The sequence below is a fragment of the Ixodes scapularis genome, unplaced genomic scaffold (assembly GCF_016920785.2).
Source record: "Ixodes scapularis isolate PalLabHiFi unplaced genomic scaffold, ASM1692078v2 ptg000582l_1__unscaffolded, whole genome shotgun sequence".
NCBI lineage: Eukaryota > Metazoa > Arthropoda > Arachnida > Ixodida > Ixodidae > Ixodes > Ixodes scapularis.
In genome coordinates this window covers 394,761-410,139 of record NW_024610003.1, presented here as the reverse complement: position 1 = coordinate 410,139, position 15,379 = coordinate 394,761, and the positions used below count along the sequence as shown (strand labels likewise).

Here is a 15,379-nt window from a genome sequence, read left to right as displayed (position 1 = left end):
TATTGAAATCTACGAAGATGCCTATAGTGTAGGATTGATTTTCTATATTGCTGATAAGTTTTCCTCGAATGTTAAGTAAAGCTGACTCAGTATATTTACCTCTCTGAAATCCATATTGGTTTGCAGAAATTAGTCGGTATTTATGAAGATGATTAATTATTCTAGATGTCTACAAAAAGCTCTGTAGGGTTGTGTGGAGGCCCTCTTGCAGCACAGATGTGTATTTGTCCTCACCGTCTCTGGAAAAGACGACCATAACACAGAATGAACGTCCCTCGGAGACAAAAGGCAGACTTTTTGTATTCCGCAGTAACCATGCCTGCGTTCAAATTTTGGCCGTCAAGGGAAAAGGGACGTAGCTTGAGGGTTCAAACTGAACAGATAGCAACCTAGAAGGTTACTCGTGCTTCACTTTAGCTCATCTTGCGCCAGAAAGTGCAGAAGGGGACAAAATAGAAAGTGTCGGGCCAGTTGTACTGTAGGGGCATGTCTGCAAAAAGCTCCGTAGGGTTGTGTGGAGGCCCTCTTGCAGCACATATGTGTATTTGTCCCTTCCCCAACAATTTGATAGTTGTACGTACCTATAATGTTTTTCTAATTACGAGCGAGCGGCAGCTCTTTGAAGTCTTGCTCGCGCTCTGGTGAGCCTTCAAACGACCAGCCGCTCCGCCGAGCGCGCGCCGCACGAGATGAATGAATTAAAATTATCTCGCGCGCATAGCGAACGTTCCTTTTACCCGAGGGAGCGCTTCAGAACAAAAAAGCAAATTGTGGTAGCAAATGATGAAGCGGTGAGCAATATCGAACCTGAAAATGACTGCTTTCGTGCGGGAAGTCGCATCAGTGCTCCTACAGTAAACTATCGACTCGATTAGAGGCAAACTACAGTCGTCGGGTCTTCTACGGAACGCGTGCTCACGTTTGACACCAACATCGCGGCTCGGAAACGAAAATTCAGCCTCGGAGGTCCGAACACAGGCTCGGAAAGTACAATTGGCCGCCATGACCATGCCCGCGGTAAAAGCGTCGTAGCATCGCGAAACCTTTTATTACACACGTTCAAAGTGGTGTCCGTAGAGTCTAGAAAGACCAAGGAACACATCGGTGCTAGCGGTGACGAGATACGACCAGTATTAATGAAGCGAGATCGAAGAAAGGATCGGTGCCTAAAGTGAGGAAAGCGAATGGCTGGCTTCGATGTGAAAACTTTCAAACGCCGTTTATTTCGCGAAACTCGCATCACACAAGAAAAGAAATCGGTCTCTGTCCAGTCCAGGGGCGGCTGGGAACAAGTGTCCCCCATTTGATATCGTAAATTCAGGTCGTAATATAGATTTCAGAAATTCAATATTTTCAATGGTAAAACAAAAGGCACCAGGTGGCGGGATTTACCGACCGGTCGGAATTGCTCAGCCGCACTCATGGATCCATTCATTCGAAACGGGTCATCTATCTATTCATTCATAAAAAATGTAATTCCTGGCCGTGTTTTAAAATTAACGAAATCATACTGCGAGGTAAAGCTTCTGTACACCTGGCGTTTTGAAACCTGCCTGCGTCCAGCGTTCTTTCATTTCTGCTGTCACGTGACACGATCCGCCCGAGTAACTCGGGTTTGTTAGGGTGAGATTTGAAACACAGCCCTGGTTTAATAAAACCAAACTTAGAATTACGGGAATCGTCTTATTTTTCAAAACGACGTCGTCGAGACACGTGTTCCACAACAAGTTTAAATTATTTACGTGAAGTATTTAGAAATTTACCGCCCATTCGTGGTTCTGGTTTGGTTTTTGCAAAAAAAGCAAATGGCTGCCGCGTGTTTTGCTCGCAACCGGAGGTGATTCAATCGCACCTTTAGCTAGGACATTTATTTTAACCAGGGAGTAAGATTATGTTCCGAGGAACATTCGAGGCGCGTCTCATCGATGTAGGTATTCTAAAAAGAAAGTTATCAACAGAAGTTTACGTGTAAGTAAGGCTTTCACTGTACGATGTTTTGACTTCACATATGCTCGTATAAAGAAAACTACGATAGCTAGAAAGTTCTAATTTGCAGCGAATGATCGCGCTCTGAATTTAGACGCACTGTTAAAATTTCATCGCTCCAGCTAGTCTAGAACTCGTTATATTCGCGAAAACAGGTTTTGGGACTCTGCTCGGAAATTAACAAGCCCGACCAAGTTCAATCGTTCGCCTGTGGATATTCAAGACCGCTGGAGTGCATTCATCGATTGTGGTCGTGAAAACAACATCATAGGAACATGTGTGTGCAGTGAAACCGTGTCAGCTCATCTCAATCGAGACTCATCGATCAACAGGGAGGGTGTCCCGAGCACAAGTGGATGGATATACTTCAAAGAGCTGCCGCTCGCTCGGAATTAGAAAACCATTAAGCTATCCAATTGTCGGGAAAGGGTGTCGCACCAGGTAGGAGTGTTTGTGTGTCAAATTTCTTCGAGATAGCAAACGCAAAAGTTGTTTTATCGACCTAATAAAAGCACTGTCAGTACTCGGCTGATTTCTGGTGTTTTTTCTGTTTTTTTTTGTTGTTTTTTTTAGTGAAAAAAGATGACTCTTCAGATTACCATTTCTTTTAGGTAATTGAGAAGTTGCATTAAAGAAACCGCCTGCACAGTAAATACAAATGGTTCTATTGCGATTATTTCATAATTGAACCAGAAAAGCACATTAATTTTGGCATGTTTTTTTTTTTTTTTATTATTATTTATCAATACTGCCAGCCCAATATAGGGCCAAGGCAGGAGTGGGGTGATACAGTGTCACACATGCACATTATAAACACAACAGTTCTAAACAAAAAGCAATCTTAGCACCGAAAATTAATATCTACGACATATTCGAAAGAAGAGAAACAATACAGTAACCAAATGTAATACTAGTAATAACAATAACAGTATAGCAGTAAATGTAACAGCAGTAATAAAAAATAAAGACAGTAAAATAATTTCATAAGAGCAATAAAAGCAATCTCGGCACTGAAAAATATTATCTACGGCTTTTTCGAAAGAACAGAGTGAATCAATATCGACAACATCCCCGGGAAGGCTGTTCCACAAATCAATTGTATGCACAAAAAAAGATTGTTTATAGCTATTTATTCGAGCTTTAATAGGGGGCTACGGTCTTTGAGTGATGCAAGCGTTCCGAGTAAAAACTTTTTGGTTTTAAGTAAACGGAGCCATCAATTTTTATACAGTTCTTGAAAATCTGAAAGAACAGCTTCAACCGTTGGCTCTCTCTTCTGTTTGACAGAGGGCTTATATTGGCTCTCCTTTTAAGTTCGGTCACAGACGTAGTTCGTCTGAAATCTGAAAAAACTATACGCACAGCTAGCGACTGAATATCTTCGAGTTCTCTGACCAGAGAGCTCTGCCATGGGCTCCACACTGCAGACGCGTATTCTTACACAGGTCTAGTAATTGTCTTGTGCGCAAGAATTTTAACGGAAGGGGGAGTTTTACCCAGCGTTCTCTTCAGGTACCACAATTTGTTAGTTGCCCGCTTTTTAACATACTCCACATGCCTTTTCCACCCGAGGTCAGAAGACAAAATCACTCCTAAATATTTGTAACTATCCACTTCAGTCAATACTACGCCAGCAACCTCATAGCTAAAGTTTAAGACAGTTCTTTTTGTTGTTATGTGCATGTACTGAGTTTTGCTAATATTAATCTTCATGTTATTTTCACGACACCAAGACGCAATGTTAGCCAGTGCTTTACTCACTTTTGTCTGGTCTTGTATTTCAACAACGGGACTGTAAATGACGCAGTCGTCGGCAAACATTCTTAGCTTAATTGGGACATCTTCATTGGATGGGAACAAACTATTAACGTAAGTTAAAAAAAGTAGGGGCCCTAAGACAGAACCTTGGGGCACCCCAGAATGAACATCTAACAGCCCTGAGTAAGTACCATTTATATCCACAAATTGTTGACGGTTTGAAAGATATGCGTTGATCCACTTAGTCAAAGAAAAGGGAACTCCGAGATCTATTAATGTCTTAATCAGTCTGCGGTGAGGTACCCGGTCGAATGCCTTCGACAGGTCGATGAAAACTGCATCAACCTGCGTACGGTTGTTAACGTAAGTGGGTAATTCATGGTGAAATTCAATCAACTGGGTTACCGTTGACAGGCCACTGCGGAAACCATGTTGGTTGGGGTTTAGAACGTTATGCATTTCTAAGAAAGAAACGAGTTGTTTGGTTATGATATGTTCTAGTAATTTACAGGCCGTGCAAGTCATGGAGATGGGACGATTCATGGAGATGGGACGATGGGACGAAGAGTGCTAGAGCGACGATTCATTTTTGATACGAGTGCTTGCTTTCCTCCTGTAATGAACGAACCCAGGTTGGTTAACACAGCTGGTGTCAAAGTTTATGTACGAACGCAAAAGCTGAAGGTAGTCCTGATTTTTCGAGCCTTTGAACAGGGGCGTGGGGTTTTGAAGTGTCTGAGAATAAAGAGGCACTGCAGACAAGAAGACTGTGTCCTCGGTGTTGCTTGCCCACCCCCGTAAGATGTGGAGACGCACTTCATTGAAAACCTACGTGATTTACTAAGACAGGGCTTTCTGCAGAACCCCGTAGGGGGCTGTGCAGAGAATAGAGGTCGACATCAAGCCTTCAGAATTCACAGGTACCATTCGACAAGAATGCTGTAGCTGGACTTGAAACAAGCCGACGTGGGAAAGTACGGAAGCCGAGAAAACAAATGTGTCGGCCAAGCCGCAGCAAGGACGTCCCAGCACGACTGCGGACAGCGTTATCCTGGCTGTGCAAAGTGGACGTCCCTCGGAGACAAAAGGCAGACTTTTGATATTCCGCAGTAACCATGCCTGCGTTCAAATTTTGGCCGTCAAGGGAAAAGGGACGTAGCTTGAGGGTTCAAACTGAACAGATAGCAACCTAGAAGGTTACTCGTGCTTCACTTTAGCTCATCTTGCGCCAGAAAGTGCAGAAGGGGACAAAATAGAAAGTGTCGGGCCAGTTGTACTGTAGGGGCATGTCTACAAAAAGCTCTGTAGGGTTGTGTGGAGGCCCTCTTGCAGCACATATGTGTATTTGTCCTCACCGTCTCTGGAAAAGACGACCATAACACAGAATGAACGTCCCTCGGAGACAAAAGGCAGACTTTTGGTATCCCGCAGTAACCATGCCTGCGTTCAAATTTTGGCCGTCAAGGGAAAAGGGACGTAGCTTGAGGGTTCAAACTGCTCAGATAGCAACCTAGAAGGTTACGGATGCTTCAGTCGAGCTCATCCTGCACCAGAAAAAGCACAAGGGGGGAATATAGGAGTGTGGGAGCGGTTGTACTGTGGCGGCATGTCTAGAAAAAGCTCAAAAGTGATTTGTGGAGTCCCTCTTGCGGCGCAGACCTGTATTTGTCCTCACCGTCTCTGGGAAAGACCACCCTAACAAAAGAATGGACGTGAAACTGAGGCAAAGGGCGTAGTTTTGCTTCGAGGTAGAAACAGCGCCTGCGTTCAGATGTTGGCCGTCAAGTGAAAACGGACTTAGCTTGAGGGTTCAAACTGAACAGGTAGCAAGCTAGAAGGTTACTCATGCTTCAGTCGAGCTCATCTTGCACCAGAAAAAGCACAAGGGGGGAAAATAAAGAGTGTGGGGCCAGTTGTACTCTAGGGGCATGTATACAAAAAGCTCTGTAGGGTTGTGTGGAGGCCCTCTTGCAGCACAGATGTGTATTTGTCCTCACCGTCTCTGGAAAAGACGACCATAACACAGAATGAACGTCCCTCGGAGACAAAAGGCAGACTTTTGGTATCCCGCAGTAACCATGCCTGCGTTCAAATTTTGGCCGTCGAGGGAAAAGGGACGTAGCTTGAGGGTTCAAACTGAACAGATAGCAACCTAGAAGGTTACTCGTGCTTCACTTTAGCTCATCTTGCGCCAGAAAGTGCAGAAGGGGACAAAATAGAAAGTGTCGGGCCAGTTGTACTGTAGGGGCATGTCTACAAAAAGCTCTGTAGGGTTGTGTGGAGGCCCTCTTGCAGCACATATGTGTATTTGTCCCTTCCCCAACAATTTGATAGTTGTACGTACCTATAATGGTTTTCTAATTACGAGCGAGCGGCAGCTCTTTGAAGTCTTGCTCGCGCTCTGGTGAGCCTTCAAACGACCAGCCGCTCCGCCGAGCGCGCGCCGCACCAGATGAATGAATTAAAATAATCTCGGGCGCATAGCGAACGTTCCTTTTACCCGAGGGAGCGCTTCAGAACAAAAAAGCAAATTGTGGTAGCAAATGATGAAGCGGTGAGCAATATCGAACCTGAAAATGACTGCTTTCGTGCGGGAAGTCGCATCAGTGCTCGTACAGTAATCTATCGACTCGATCCGAGGCAAACTACAGTCGTCGGGTCTTCTACGGAACGCGTGCTCACGTTTGACACCAACATCGCGGCTCGGAAACGAAAATTCAGCCTCGGAGGTCCGAACACAGGTTCGGAAATTAGAATTGGCCGCCATGACCATGCCCACGGTAAAAGCGTCGTAGCTTCGCGAAAGCTTTTATTTCACTCGTTCAAAGTGGTGTCCATAGAGTCTAGACAGAACAAGGAACACATCGGTGCTAGCGGCGATGAGATACGACCAGTATTAATGAAGTAAGTGTCTATTCTGCCGGCAGCCGGCAGAATAACCGGGGGGGGGGAACAAGTGCCGGCAGTAGTCGCCTATTGGGTCTCGTATAAAACGGATTGTAAACACGCCTATTCCCAGCTGTGGATTAGCGCAGAGGACACGCACTCTACAATTAATTGAAGGAGAGCAGCCTACGAAGAGGTACCTACATGCCGAACGAGAGTATGTGAAGAAAAAGTCGGTGTCATTGCTAATACTGAACGGCCAGGAACTGAAGAATGAAAGTGATATTCACCAGGCTTTTGTCTCGCATTACACCAATCTTTTTGCAACAGGCACTAAGGCACCTCGTCCACGTTTGCGAGAGATATTATCAACACTACCCTGCTTAGAAAACGACACAACGGAAAAACTTAATTCACCCCTGGATGTACAAGAAATTATGCAAAACATCTCTGAAATGAAAAGTCACAAAGCTCCTGGTCCGGATGGATTGCCTGCTAGCTTCTTCAAGAAGTGGAAAGAAAAATTAGCCCCCATACTTTGCAACGTTTTTGAAGAATCTTACACCACGGGTTACTTACCGCTGTCATTTCGTAAGGCTCATACAATACTAATTCCTAAATCGAAAGACCCTAACAAGCTTAAAAAAATTGAAGGCTATAGACCTATCAGCCTCCTCAATACTGACTACAAAATCCTGGCTCGGTTAATCGCAGGGAGACTTCAAACTGTCATAACCCAAGTCATCGGAGAACACCAAACATGTTCAATAAGAGGAAGAAATATACAGACAAACCTCCACATTGTTCGATCAATGCTAGAAATATGCCAACGCACACAAGAAGCAGCTGCTATTTTACAGCTTGATCTCGAAAAAGCTTTCGACAGAGTTGACCACTCATTTCTTTTTGCCCTGTTGAAGCACATACGGGTCGGCGAAACTCTTGAAAAGGGCATCACACTTTGCTACAATAGCATATCGACTAAGTTAATTATAAATGGGTCTCTTTCAAAATCTATCCCCGTTTTACGCTCAGTACGCCAAGGCTGCCCAATGTCCCCGCTACTTTTTAATATCTACTTAGAGCCACTCTGCAGGGTCATCATCAACGACACAAAGATACAAGGTTTTCAACTTCATGCCAGCGAAGTAAAACTCCTGGCGTACGCAGACGACCTGGCCCTCATTTGCTCCAACAAACCAAGCATAGAGACAGCTATGTCACATGTCGAAGACTACTGCCATGTGTCTGGTGCTTCTGTGAATAAGGCTAAAAGTAGTGGATCGTGGTGCGGGGAGTGGGGATCAACACCAGCCAAGTTCGTTGACATTGAATGGTCTAGAAACAAACCGCAGCTTTTAGGGGTGCCACTCAGTGCGATGGACAATCCAAAGTCTATGTGGGATTCTGTAGGCACAAAGGTGAAGTCAGCTGTACGCATGTGGAGCCAACGATACCTTTCTACATTTGGGAAGGTTGCCGTATGCAATATCTTCCTTTTGTCAAGGCTAACATACCTTTTACAGGTTATGCATTGTTCTAGAATTACAGTTAATGAGTTCAATAGAGTTTTCGCGACATTTATTTGGAATTCGTCGTACGAGCCTATGCGCAGATCTAACCTTTTTCGACGAACGGAAGATGGTGGTCTAGGCCTCGGTCACATCTTTGTGAGACAGCTAATCGCGAGATGGAAATTTTTTAAAACTCCCCAACACCCGTTCCTAGAAGCGTGCAAAGATTATTTTTTACCAAAGTATACGCAGGCACAAATATCTGGAATTCCATCGAATGACGCAATCCGTTTACGTGGATTTTATAAAGAGGTCGCAGACACCATTGAATTTTTGGGAGCACGTTTCACAAGCGCTTTCTTGGAGTCGTGCTCCAAAAAGAAATTGCAGAAATGTCTACTTGTGTCTCTATTCCCTGATCCACTATATCGCTTGAGTCCTTTCAATGCTCCTTTAAATTGTATTACGGATGTTTTAAAAAGAGTGAAACGTATGCCTATACCACCAAAGTGCAAGTCGTTCTTTTTCCGCTTTCACTCCCGAACGATACCGGTGAAAGAGTGGCGTGAATCCCGGGGATTCGATGTATTTTGGAGCACTAACTGCAGATTGTGTAACACCACTGAATCATTCACTCATGCATTCGTACTATGTGTTGATGCTGTATTTTTTTGGGACGTTTTCAAAAGAACAGTCAAAAAGGAATTTGAAGTTGAGGAGAGTAACTTTCGTTACCTGCATTTTGGAGACCGTCTAGATACGGTCCTTGACACACTTGTGGTACTTGCCTTATATAGCCTATGGAAAACACGGAAAGTGGACACGGATGGGGGTGTCGCCAAACCTTCCTGGGTAAACTTCAAGAATATCTCTATATTTGTTGGTCAGAGCTTGTTGGCACGCTCCGAGGACGATGAATGGAAAGAAATTGTAGCAAGTATCAGTCGTTCACCAAACATCATATAATTTTTTTTATGGAAATACAAAGAGTTGTATACGCTGTCATGGACTTAATGACAGAACCGCGTCGAGAAAGATAGATGTAGTTTCTGCTAAAATCTTGCACAATTCGTACTGAGCTGCAATATTTGCTCTCTAAAGAAGTTTACTACAAACGTCCGGCGAGCGAAGAATGTGAAGGCATATTTTACGTGATGATTTTTTTCGCTTCGATGATTTGTACATAGTGTATTATACTGTTTTCGTGTATATAAATATGTAAATAAACAATTTCCAAAAAAAAAAAAAAAAAAAAAAGCTGTGGATTAGCTCAGTGGGTAAGATGTGCGCTTCGTACACAGCAGGATCTTAGTTCAATCCCCTGAGAGAATTTGTTTTTTTTTTTTTTTTCTTCGGACTTTTGTTTTTTGTTGAGGTATTAGGCGATATTTACGGCATCTCTCTTTTAGAATTAACACTAAAAAAACACGCAAAAAAAAAAAAAAAAAAGAAAAAACACCAGAAATCAGCCGAGTTCTCCGAGCGGTTTTAATAGGTCGATAAAAAAACTTTTGCGTTTGCTATCTCGAAGAAATTTGACACACAAACAGTCCTACCTGGTGCGAGACCCTTCCCCAACAATTTGATAGTTGTACCTATAATTGTTTTCTAATTACGAGCGGGGGCGGCAGCTCTTTGAAGAATATCAATCCACTCGTGCTCGGGAGACCGTCCCTGTTGATCGAAAAGTCTCGATTGAGATGAGCTGACACGGTTTCACTGCACGCACATTTTCCTACGATGTTGTTTTCACGACCACGATCGATGAATGCACTCCAGCGGTCTTGAATATTCACGGGTGAACGATTGAACTTGGTCGGGGTTTTTAATCTCCAAGCAGAGTCCCAAAAACCTGTTTTCGCGAGTATAACGAGTTCTAGACGAGCTGGAGCGATGAAAATTTAACAGTGCGTCTAAATTCAGAGCGCGATCATTCGCTGCGACTATCGTAGTTTTCTTTATACGAGGATATGCCAAATCACACCACCACAGAATGAAGCCTTACACGTAAACTTTTTAATCAACACTTTCTTATTAGATTAGCTACATCGATGAGACGCGCCTATAATGTTCCTCGGAACATCCCACTCGCCTGGTTAAAATAAATGACCCAGCTAGCACTTGTGGATTGATATACTTGAATACAAAGTACAGAGATACAAAAAAAGAAGAGAAAACGCAAGTTCAAAGGCTGTATAGATAATACAACGCCGCTGACAGCGTCTTGCAATAAGCGCAACAGAGAACGTTAAAAGAATGCATGTGCTCGCTTTTGGGCGAGCACACACATAAAAAAACACATTTCTTTTTTTTTTTTTCACGATTACCACAGGAAAAAGTCAAATTTCTGAATAACACTGATAAGGTACTTACTTCGTTTCCGCAGGTGTGCACAGCAGGGGCCTCTTTGTCAGTTTAACCTCAGATTGTTATATTATATTAAAAACGCAACACCAGGTAATCCGTAAAATGGGAGAGCGGAACAGGGGAAAATTGTAATGTAATAGCTCACAACAAAGTTGGGAGGAGTGGCAGTAGTGGGCAAGAGGAAAATTAAAACACCATGCAAAGAGTTACACAACAAACAAACGCTCGATCGACTGCAAAACATTGTCAGATATAAATCTGCGACGAGGTAGGCTGCTTCATTCTGTTATGGTTCTGGGAAAAGAGTATTTAAATGCATTTGTAAGCAGATCGAGACCCTATGGCGTCGGGAAGTATTTAAATTCTTTTTTTTTTTATATTTGGTTTCTATTCATTTACACTGCAGGCCATTTCCAATCCCCAAGCAGGGTGCGACGAGAAGGAACAAAAAAATAACAGTAAACCGACAAATCTGGTACACTGGAGATCACAAAAAGAAAGAAGAAAAAACACAAGTTCAAAGGCTATGTATAGATATAACAGAACGCCGCTCATAGCGTCTTGCAATAAGCTCAAACATAAGAAAGAAGAATTTATGTCCTCGCGCTTTTTTTTTTTTTTTTTTCACGATTACCACGGGAAAAAATCAAATCTCTGAACAAACTGATAAGGGACTTACTTCGTTTCCGCAGGTGTGCACAGCAGGGGCTTCGTCCTCACCAGCAAAACACAAAACAACAGATTTTTCCTTTTTTACCTCACATTTTAATAACCTCACACTTTATTAGGCCGACAATGCAAGTTTGCAGACGAGAGCTGTCTCGATGAAAACACACTCGTTCCTATTCAGTGAATTCGCACGAGCTAACACGATTTCATAAAAACACTTTTTGCTTGGAGCAAGTTCTCAGTTGCCATTCAAGCGGTCTTGATTAAGCACAGGTCATCCGCAGCTGAAGGAGGTCACTTGAAACGGAGGGCCAGCCGTGCAACTCGCTCTTGCGCTGCACAAAAAGACAATCTTTAGCGCCCTACATTAAAGATGCACCGAACGTTCTTACGCCATACACATATCTTTTTTTCTTTTCTTCCGTGCGTCAGAGAGTGATGAAACGTTTGAGTTCGTAGAGGCCGGCTTCCTAGCTCCGCGCCGCCGCCGATTCCGTGTTTGATAAAAAAAAAACTGCTCCGACTTTACTCAACAAGATTAACAATTTAATCAAACGTTTCGTCTCCCATCCGGGAAACATCGTCAGTGAAACCTACAAGCAGGAATGAGGGGAAAAAAACTCGATTCCGTGTTTCGCGTGAAAAGAACAAAAGAATTCGTGCAAGAAGTCGGCTCCAACGGTCGCCCATGCACGCTGTGCGGGTTCAGACATTGCCTTCTTTGCTTTAGCTCACTTCTCTTCACCAACTTTCTTTCGCGGCACATTTTTCACGTACCGGGGTCCCCCTCGAAAGAAAGCCCACCAGGAAAACCTAAGTAATCAAAACTTGGCCAAGCAGTCATTGAGTTAGAGAGGGATTTTTATAGCAGCGTATGATTTAAACAAGAGCAGGAATGTCGACGCGTTTCAGTTTAGAAATATCTGCAGCGACGTGGGGACGGCAACACACGACGTCGCACGAAGCTCAAAAAGTAACTCCCGCCGCGCAAAAACGTGGTTTTGTTTCACAGCATGACGGCATGTTTGGCATCCGATACACTAGAGACGAGATTTTTGAGACGACGAGTACACGAAACGCGAGACGTCGGGAAAAATCATGCAAGACCAAATAGACGATTGATACAGGGTACTTTGTGTCGGGTGGCGTCTTGTGCGACCTAGCTTACACAATTACGGTTCTCAGTTTAGTTTCGTTATTGAAAGGCGACCAAAATTGCTTCTTTGGCGCAGATTAGCCATATTTCGGTGAAATGTAGCAGGATGTAGCAAGGTTAGCCCCTTGGTGCAGTTTGGCGCAATTATCACATCACTGGTATTCCATCATTTCGCGATGGAATACGCGCTTCAAAATACACTTTATATCTTTGCCGAGCATGGACCTATCAAAAAAAAGAACTTGCATCAAACACGCATAGGGAATTTTTGCTCGCGCTCTGGGAAAGAGCCTTCAAAAAAACGACCTGGATCCGTGGCGCCGTCTCAGAATAAGGGGAAGAAACGAGGCTAAGAACATAGAACTCCGAAAGGAGACGATGCACGGAGAAAAGAACAGTTGCAGAAAAAAGATGCTTCGTTTCTGGAGCAGCAGAGGGGAGCTATTATTTATTCGCATTTATAGTCTGACACTTTGAGCACTTTCCGAAAGCTAATGAAAATGTCCAATAGGCGTACAAATATTTTGAATTTAAACGGAATTATTTTTCTTTATATTTCGATCTAACCGCCTAAACTAGTTTTCAGGCGCTCTGGGTAGCTGGTCGATTTAAGTTAATAAAGGTAATAATAAACGTAGATACAGACTCCTAATTTCGTGTGCCGTTATAGAAACGTGTGCGCTAAGAGCACAGAATAATAAGACTCGTCTGAAGGGATTAGTTCATTTTTATTTTTAATTTTTGCCTGATCTTAGACGATCGAATCGCGGCTCGAGCGCGCTGCGGACTCCACCGCTTCACCTGCTTCACTCTCTAACGCAACGAGAAATACTCTTACGCACATCGAAGTGTATATTTTCCGAAAGCTAATGAAATTCTCCAACCGGTGTAAAAAGCATTTGATTTTAAACGGAATTATTATTCTTTTTTTTGCTGAAAAACCCAAACCACTTTTTTTTGGCAAATCATCGGATTCAAAAACTCGAATTAAAGGATAGTATAATGGACGTACACTTACCCCAATGTGTCGAACGAAAGGAGGCCCTTTGACGAAGGCAGGAACCGTGAGGCGACGTTCGGGGTCCGAGGAAGAAGAAGACCGATTTCGGAACAAAGAACAAAGCAGGAGCTGGACACGGGTGACTACGCGACTGCTCCGAAGCACAACCGAAACCACACTGGGGCCGGCCTCTCGGAACAAAGGAAAGCGGAGGAGGATGAGCGAGGAGGAGAGAGAAAGAAACAAAGAGAAAGACAAAAGAACAAACGAGCAATTAGCGGGCCAAAGAAAGAAACCGGGGGGACAAACAAAGAGAAGGAAAAAAAGGATGGATGGATGGATGGATACGGCTGAGCCCTTTGGATCCGGCGGTAGCTTACGCCACCTAGCCACAAAAACGTCGGGAAAGTGGATCGCGCCGCCTGGTAGAGGGCAGACACACCACTCGCCTCGGCTAGTGTGTCTGCCCTCCGCCAGGAGGCACTCATTTTTATTTTGCACTATTTATTAAGGGAAGCATTCTCGTTGATCTCCCTTCATTAATACTGGTCGTATCTCATCACCGCTAGCACCGATGTGTTCCTTGTTCTTTCTAGACTCTATGGACACCACTTTGAACGTGTGAAATAAAAGCTTTCGCGAAGCTACGACGCTTTTACCGTGGGCATGGTCATGGCGGCCAATTGTACTTTCCGAACCTGTGTTCGGACCTCCGAGGCTGAATTTTCGTTTCCGAGAAACGATGTTGATGTCAAACGTGAGCACGCGTTCCGTAGAAGACCCGACGACTGTAGTTTACCTCTCATCGAGTCGATAGTTTACTGTACGCGACTTCCCGCAGGAAAGCAGTCATTTTCGTGTTCGATATTGCTCACCGCTTCATCATTTGCTACCACAATTTGCTTTTTTGTTCTGAAGTGCTCCCTCGGGTAAAAGGAACGGTCGCTATGCGCGCGAGATTAATTTAATTCATTCATCTGGTGCGGCGCGCGCTCGGCGGAGCGGCTGGTCGTTTGAAGGCTCACCAGAGCGCGAGCAAGACCCGCGTCGAATACCGATATTTCATCCAACTGCTTCTTGATAGGTCTATGCTCGGCAAAGAAAGCTTTCACTATAAAGTGTATACTCTATAATTGAGCTCTAAAGCGCGTCCGCCGCGAAATGATGGAATACTGCCTCGGGAAAGGAGATGACAAGGTTCATTTTGAAATTGAGGTGTGCGATCAAACTATAATAGGGGGAAAAAGGCATTCCACAATTCTGCGAGCCTGGCCTAAAAAATATATTTGGCGTGAGATCGTTTCGCGTATCTTTTTAAATGTAGGGCGCTAAAGATTGTTTTGTCTTTTGTGCAGCACGAGCGTGTCGCACGGCTGGCCCTCCGTTTGAAAGAAACCAATGGCCTCCTGACCCGAGTCTTCTTCAGCTGCGGATGACCGCTTCAATGGAAACACCGATTGTGACAACTCTCTGCGAGCAACATATGTGTGAAATCGTGTTATCTAGCTCCTAGGTTAAAAAAACAAGAACACTATACGAACTGTGAGATTTTCATGGCAGGGTACTAATAAGGAAGTGTGTTTTTACATTGAGACAGCTCGTCTGAAAAATTGTATTCTTGGCCTAATAAACTCTGAGGTCTCAAAAAGAAATGAGCTGATTCTTGTTTTTCTGGCGCAGTGAAGACTCGTTAAATGAGCCACTTCTTTTTTATTTATGTCTTCAGGCCCCTGCTGTCCACCTCGGGAAAAGGTTTGTTCCTGCAGAGCTTTTTGTAGACACGCCCCTACAGTACAACTGGCCTTTCTATTTTCTCCCCTTGTGCACTTTCAGGAACAAGATGAGCTCAGCTGAAGCATGAGTAACCTTCTAGCTTGCTACCTGTTCAGCTTCAACCCTCAAGCTACGTCCGTTTTCCCTTGACGGCCAAAATCTGAATGCAGGCGTTGTTTCTGCGCCAAACCAAAAGTGTGCCTTTTGTCTCCGAGGGACGTTCATTCTGTGTTATGGTCGTCTTTTCCAGAGACGGTGAGGACAAATACA

The 15,379-nt window shown here is 44.0% G+C and overlaps 1 long non-coding RNA gene across 1 annotated transcript; it reads right to left on the bottom strand.

Moving 5' to 3' along the window:
• Positions 1 to 11,390: 11,390 nt before the first annotated feature.
• LOC121834116 lies at positions 11,391 to 13,657 on the bottom strand. The gene is made up of 2 exons (XR_006077051.1): positions 13,355 to 13,657; positions 11,391 to 11,515 (listed from the first exon to the last, which is right to left on the bottom strand). It is a non-coding gene; the product is annotated as an uncharacterized LOC121834116 (long non-coding RNA).
• Positions 13,658 to 15,379: the final 1,722 nt, after the last annotated feature.